Genomic DNA, 7,769 nt, shown 5'->3' on the forward strand with positions numbered 1-7,769 from the left:
AAGACATGTCTGGAGTCAAGATGCTTAATTTAATGATGATGGTTTAAAACCATGAGCTGGTGCCACTGGAACCAGTTGGTGCCCCCGTCATCCCTGCTGGTTGCTCCAGTGTATGTCCTTGGGCCAGCTGATGAGCATTGCCTCGGGCAGGGAGTGCATGCAAGGCCAGGCTAATGAAGTAGTCCTCCAGCAGAAAACCTTGCTGCTGGCTCTGCCGTGGATTTTCCACAGGTGTAAAGACTGTTTTTAGTTCTGCTGCTCGCTGTCTGTCGGAATCAAGAAAACAACTTGCAAACCCAGACATGCTTTTCAAACCCAGGTGTTGTTCCGTTGCACTTTGAGCCCCCTGGAAATAGGCCACTGGAGGAAGGAGCAGGAGGGAGCAATGGGTTTTGCAGGGGGCAGCCCCAGAGTCTGTTTTTAGTGACTCTCTTTGAAGGCTTACTGGTAATTGTGAAATATTTCTGCACTGTTGCTTCTGTAATGACTCTGTAACCAGTTTTGCTTGCTAATGGTAACAATGGTGATCAAAGTGCATAGAGTGAAACATTAAAATGTGATGCAGCAGAAGAGAATGTGCCTGACTGCATCGATGGCTCTGAAAAATGTCCAAAAGGGCACCTTGCTCATGGCCACTCCACCTGCACAAACTCCCCCATCTTATTTCAGTTCTCAGTACACTCTGTTATACTGAGTACCCATCCCACGCCCCTGGGCTCTGCTCTCCTGGCCTGTTACATCAGCAAGTCCCACTGATGGCTGCTACTACACCTGCCAGGAATGCAGAAAATTCCTACATGCTGTGCTTTGGGGTCATCAGTTGTTGGGGTTTAAATTTTTATTTTTTTTAAGAAAATATCCCTGGATCAGTCCCTTGAAAGTGCTTTGGTATACTCCTGTAACAGAGTGAAGTTTAAAGAGAGTCTCACGTGCAAACAAAGCTACTGAGGTAAGACATGGAGTGTTGCCCTTTAACATAAACTGCTTAATTAGGATCTGCCAAGATAAGCTATCCTACCATTACTGCAAAATATGTTTGCATTTTTTAAATGTAGGTATACAATGCTTCTGTCTGCTGCCATGACAGAGCAGGTCTTTTGCTAAGCAGTCTGTCTTACGGCTCTGGACTTACAGAAATTCTTGTTACCGTTGACCATCAGCTGGTCTCAGGTTGGTAACATCTTAACAAGTCCACATTTAATACTGACTGCATGTATGAGCTCCTTGATGTGTTTTCATAACACGTGGGCTGGTCTGATTAGGCTTTACTTACTGATGGTGGCAGTTTCAAGTGACCTCACAATCTGAGGTTTCTTTTTCCACTCTTCCATGCTTAGGTGAGCACGTGCCAGGCTGGTTCAGTGACTCTCTTTTGGGATCTCCTGTTGCTACCTTATTTCCGAGTCCTTGAAGCCTGCTGATTAGGTGGCCCAAAGACTTTTGTAGGAACTCTGAAACCACACAGGATATATAGGATTCCGAGTTTGGTTGCACTAAGTCCATTTTTGCTCCTGGCTGCTACTGAGAAGAGTACGTTCACTTACTATGGATCCACCTACCCCAAACCACACACTTTCTCTTGCAGGTTTCTGCCATTTCCCTTTTGTTCAATCCAGCAGGCACATGGTGGCTCACTGCTTCAGGAGAAACCCAAACCAGCAAGATCAAATGAAGAGGATGCTGATGGATCAGGGAGTCAGAGAACTAGCTGAGCTAACCTATGCCAGCCCGACAATGCCTGTGATGATGTTTGTTAGTGTCAGTCTTTGATAAGTAAAACTACCTTTGAAATGCCCTTTCTGGGCAGACAGGGTAACATCTTGCTTGTGAATAAGCAAACCTGTTCAGATGATGTAAATAAGGCTTTTCCTGCCAAATTATTAGCAATGCCTGAACGTGTCCAAGTTGTTACACCAACCAGCTGCTCGTATTAACCTTTTAAACCATGCAAACTATAAGCTCCTTATTGTGCAAACATTCTGGTGAGAACAAGAGAGTTTGTGATCAGGTCTTTCTAGGAAATAAGCACGGTAAACTGCATGGACAATACCTGGCATGTTCTGTGGAATGGGCACATAACCCCAGCTCAGGACACACATGTACTGATATATCTGTCAGGTTTCATGCTGTGTTGCTTTCTGGTAGGGGTGGGTTTGTCACAGGGTCATGCTAGAAGGCAAGTGGTCCTACAAACAAGACTCAATTGTGAATGATCCTGCTGATCATTAGCACTTCCAGCCACATTTAAAACTTCACCCTGCTCTTAAAGCAGGAGGCCAGATTACAGCCCATTTGCTCTAACTACTCGGGAGATGGTGTTTCTGTATGCCAGGTTAAGAACTGCAGCTCAGGCAGCAGCTCAGGTTAATGGTAACTATGAAGACCCTTCCACCAGAAGTGTTCCCAGTCATGCCCAGTAACCACCTTTCCTCAATGTACCTGGCACACAGGTTTTCATGGGGAAAAGAGGCACAACACATCTCCTGTTCTGCGACAGACTCCACAGTTGGTCCCAGCAGAAGTGAGTATGTCACTCCAGGGCTTCAACAAAAGGCCAAAAATTAAATCAGTCATTCTTACCAACTACTTTAAAATGACCTTGCATAGCTTCCTGAAAAAGCCCCAAATAACCCAGCAAGAGCAAAATAATCACAGTGAGCCTTTCTTCTGAGTGTTTGCTATTCATGTCAGTTCTTGGAGAGCTACGAGGATGTTCCCAAAGAATTAAGCCCATCATATTTTCCCACAGCTTCCTTAATGGATAATCTGAAAATCACCTATGCAGATAGCAATGCAGCTGCAGGCACCTGGCAGAGTTAAGTCAGGACCACGCTGACTAGCGCAGACACAGTGTGGATCTGGTGCATACACTGGCTTAAGTCTCTACTTCAGGTACAGTCTCTCCAGACCATTCATCCAGGATCTGGCTCAGGCTACTCTTGCCGTTACTGACTCCCTGGCTACCAAGCTGGATCTTGCTCCTAAAACCAGTTTCACGCGGAAGCACCAGTATCAGAGGAGGAGACTGAACTGTTGCTTGATGCCACAGGCAGTTATTCCACAGCACAGGGGTGGGCACTTAATCTTCCTTTTTTTTCCTCATCCCTAAAAAAGGGGAGAGTAAGACTCCTCCAGTAGATGGGAGGAATGGAGAAGGGGCACCGCTGCCTACATTTTCCTCGGAATAAGGGCTTTTCCTAATATTCTTGTGAAAGTGTTGAGCGTGCTGTACATTGAGTTTTGCTGCTCTTGTGCTAACCACACTGTAATTGCAAGCAGTCCTGCCTCATCTGGAGGTGGACTATGGTTTTCAAGGGAAGCACAGCTGAGAAAAGCTTCAAACAGGATCTGATTAGCCAATTCAAAACAGATGCTGTGCTGGCAGACGGGCTGCTGTGGATCATCTGATACAATCCCCTTCCCCTCGTTTTTGTACATGATGTCCTTCCAAGCAAAGTCACCTCCCCCATAGCTATGTCTAAATTGCATTAGGAATCTTGGCATTTTTTCAGTTATACATCTTGTGAATGGGTTTGACATTCAAAATATTTTAGAGAGACTGTAGTGCCAAGTAGTTGACTGCTTATCAGAAATCCACCTGGTATTCAAAGGAGGCAGAGGCCATTTTGCCTGGTGCTGTAGCATTTTTGTTTCTGCAGTCCTTAGCCTTATAAGAATCATAGAATAGTTTGGGTTGGAAAGGACCTTAAAGATCACCTAGTTCCAACCACCCTGAATGGGCAGGGACACCTCCCACTAGACCAGGTTGCTCACAGCCCCATCCAATCTGGTCTTGAACACTTCAGGGAGGGGGCAGACACAGCTTCCCTGGGCAACCTGTTCCAGTGTCTCACCACTCTTAACAGTGAAAAATTTCTTCCTAATAGCTAATCTAAGTCTACCCTCTTTCAGTTTAAAACAATTACTCTTCATCTGATCACTACACACTCTTGTAAATATTCCCTCCTCAGCTCTCCAGTAGGCCCTCTTCAAGGGAGACGAAGGCTGCTACCAGGTCTCCCCGGACCCTTCTCTTCTCCAGGCTCAGCAACCCCAGCTCCCTCAGTCTGTCTTCACAGGAGAGGAGCTCCAGCCCTCTGATCATCTTCATGGCCCTGCTCTGGACTTTCTCCAACAGCTCCATGTCCTTCTTGTGATGGGGACCCAAAAATTGGACACAGTACTCCAGGTGGTATCTCACAAGAGCAGAGGGGAAGAATCACCTCCCTTCTGTAGTTCCCTGGGTCTTCCTTTTTTCCCTTTTTAAAAATGGGGGCTATGTTTCCTGTTTTTCTTTAACACAGCACTTTCCCATCTTCTGCTGGAGGAGAGCGCTCTGTTGATTCTGGCACCAGAGAGTAAACACCCTCCCCCTGTCCCTCCAAGCTCTGATTTAGTTTTAAGCAAATGAGCTAAGTAAGAGGGCTCTGCCTCCCAGCCCCAAGACATGAAGAATCTTTCATTCAGTTCTGGAGGCAAACAGCACCTTGCAGCACCAGGACGGCTCCAGCGTGGCTCAGGGCTGCTTCAGCTCATCTGCACCCTAGTGCAGAGCCTGCAATTGCTGGTCTGTGTCCTCAGCCATTTATCCTTCTGCCTGAGAACTGATTCTTTCCCATTGGACCATGCAGAAAATCCAGCATGCTAGTTGCCTTAGATGTATAGGCTAGGTACTGGTGTTTGTGCTTCTTGGCACTGGAGGATCTTTGAGTTGTTCCAGCTAGATTACCTCTTACCCTTTCCTCCAAAGGCAGCTGAAACACCTCCCTTACTCTCCCAAGACTGCACTTGCTGACAGAAGTCACCGGGATCAGTTCCTATTCAGCCAGAATCAACATATTCAGGAATTTCTGTAATATCCTTAGAGGTGCAAACAAGTTTCTGATTGGGACAATTCATTCAGTTGCTTGGTCACAGATGTACCAGGAGATTGATCCCAGAGAGGCCAAAGAAAGGGGGTAACTCCTTTTGCTCTTGTTTTTCAGTTTGACAAAGGAGAAGGGCTGATATCAGCTTCTTGAATAGCAGAACCATCTAAATTAATTTCACATGGAGAGTGTCTGGTCTCAGCAGTGGGATGCTAATCCTTTGCAGCATTAGTCACGTAAGTGCGCAGGGACAGATGAAGGAGAAGGCCTAATTTGGCACAAAGCTGAGGCAACAGAGGCATATATGATAGAAAAACCAAGGTTTTAGGCTATTGCTGCAGAAGCAGCAGTTTTTTCATTCTAGGTTCTTGGAAGCAGAATACAAGAAAATAAGAGCTGTCACCAGTGTATGTGGTAAATTCACACTGCTCAATGGCCTGTAGAAAGCTGGCATTCCAACTTTGCCCACAGTTTTTTGCCCTTTCCTATTCAGTATCCAGTTAAGAAACAAGCACAAAACACAACAGGAGGAACAGAAGCAGCCACAAGGTACTTTACCTTTCACTGCCTTGACAATTGCTTCAAATTCTGGCTTGGCCAAATGACAACAGGTAAGCCAAGATGCTTTGAGTCACTTGTCCATGAACAGGCATCAGCTTGACAGACTCTGGCTCTTAAGACATCTAATAGCAGTGTCAGCAGGGGTATAGAGGATATTTTCACAACAGGTGCCTAAGCATCTGAGTTTTAATGACAACAACTATGTCACTCTACTGTCAACATCACACAGGGAGTTAATAATGACCCTTTTAATCACACTAATACACTTTCTTGCGGAGAGTCCCCTTTCGAGCCTGCAGATGGTGTGAAATAGCTTTAAGCAAGGCCATAAAACCTTCATCAGAACTTGGAAGTTCTGCAGTGACTGCACTGGGTAGATGTGCTAAAATGCACACAGAGCTATGACATGCACAGACTGCCTCCCTGCCGTCCTCAAGAAGAAAGCATCTTCCCTACCCTTCACTAGGGCATGCCAGTGTTTATTTCAGCTTCATCTAAATGCAGTTCAGCTGGTTTAATTAAACTTATTTTGGCATATTTAAATGAAACACATTAATAGCAATGAAAATCCCAACCACTTTCAATGGTTTGGTGTTTTGGTTTTTTTTTTTTCCCCACTGGCATGTTACATTTAAAAGCCATTAAAAAAAAAAAAAAGAAGTAAAAAATTGGTAAATTGCCACAACTCCAGACTCACTGGAAAATGCAGAATTTTTACAGCACAATGCAGGTCTGACTTGCCACTGAGATTTGAAAGACTTGGTTAAAAAAAATAAAAAATTAAAGCAAAGTCTTTCAAGGGAAAAATATACACAATAAGATGCAAATGCCAAGATCTCCTTTTTGCTTTGCAAATGCTCTGGAGGCAGATCTGCACTTCACTGAGCCAAGTCATTTCTTAAAATGACTGGAATAGAGTTTGAAAAACGTGCAGACCGAGTCCTAAGAACTATTTAGGTTTTATGACTCTGAGCCATCTGTGAGCTAAAGGGGCATAAACCATCTAAAACCTGTGAAGCTGAGAGTTCAGTTTTCATAATATGCTCTGAATCACCTTTAATCTGCTTATTACGTGGATGCTGGCTGTTCTGCAAGAGCCCCACTGAAAATGCCAGGGGTGTGAAAAACAGCAGATGGTTACTGGGGGTGGAAAGCTATACAAATTGTTAAAGAAGCATGGAAAATTCATTGCTGGCTATAAAAGTCACTAGACAAGGGCAGCTGTAAACAGTTAGGTGAAAAGAGGAGGTAAGGACACGTGGTGGCTCTGTACAGACTGCTGCTATTTCCTTCTCTCAAAAACCACCAGGAAAGTGCTGAAAGAATCACATGTGAACTGACCATAAGGTGCTGCACCCCCAAACGTTAACACCAAGGTGGTTTTCCATTGTGCTAAAGTTTCCAGCTTTCAGCAGCACCTTGGATCTGATAACAGAATCACACAAGGACCCTGGGGGACACTTAAAAAAGCGAAACAACTTGCTTTTTACACGTTATATAGCATCACTGTTAAATCCCAGCCAAGTGATTATCTTAATCTGTAACTGACATACCAACGTGCTGAGGATATGCAGAGTATAAACATGACCTTGAGCCAGGAGGCCAAGGTAGGAAAGAAGGGAAACTCGGTATGTCCCATCTTTCACTGCACTCCTAACTTACAAAAAAACCCCAAACTCTCAGACTGCAAACACAGTGTGACATGCAAGTGGATGAGCAAGGAACAATTTTTTTTCCTTGTTTATCCCAACAATTTACAGTATCTTTTAACAGGAGCTACCTATTTCCAACCATGTCAATAGGTGTGAATAACCACCTTTTAAGATATCTCATGATGACTTTCACTTATGCTTAAAAAGGAAGTTATTGCAGAAGTGGCAGAATATGGAAAACTGGTTGGTAAAGAGGTAGTAGCAGATACAAGCCAGGGGAGGAAAGCAGCTAGAGTGAAAACAAGAAAACTGTACCATCATTTTCATATTCAGTACTGCTGTGACATTCTTCCTATCAGGCATTCCCTCTTTCTGTATTTATTTATGTTTTACACAGGAGACTTCTCCCTTCTCTTTTAGCTTTCCACTGATATGTGGAAAAACTTTTCACCTCCAGTTCTATAAGTACCCCACGGCTGAGCTCTCTAACATACATTGTGTCTGTCAAAAACCAGTGTCCGTGTAATGGGAAATAAAAGGGACACTGATACCTCTAAGAAACCACCTCTGCCACCAGAGGTTGGGTTTGAAGTCACTGTTTCCCCCTCCCCTGCACACACCCTTCAGGCAAATGGCATTAATTCATAATACAAACACTTCTGTCAAAGGAGAACATAAACAACTGTAA

This window comes from Apus apus, chromosome 1 (assembly GCF_020740795.1).
Source record: "Apus apus isolate bApuApu2 chromosome 1, bApuApu2.pri.cur, whole genome shotgun sequence".
NCBI classification, from domain to species: Eukaryota; Metazoa; Chordata; class Aves; order Apodiformes; family Apodidae; genus Apus; species Apus apus.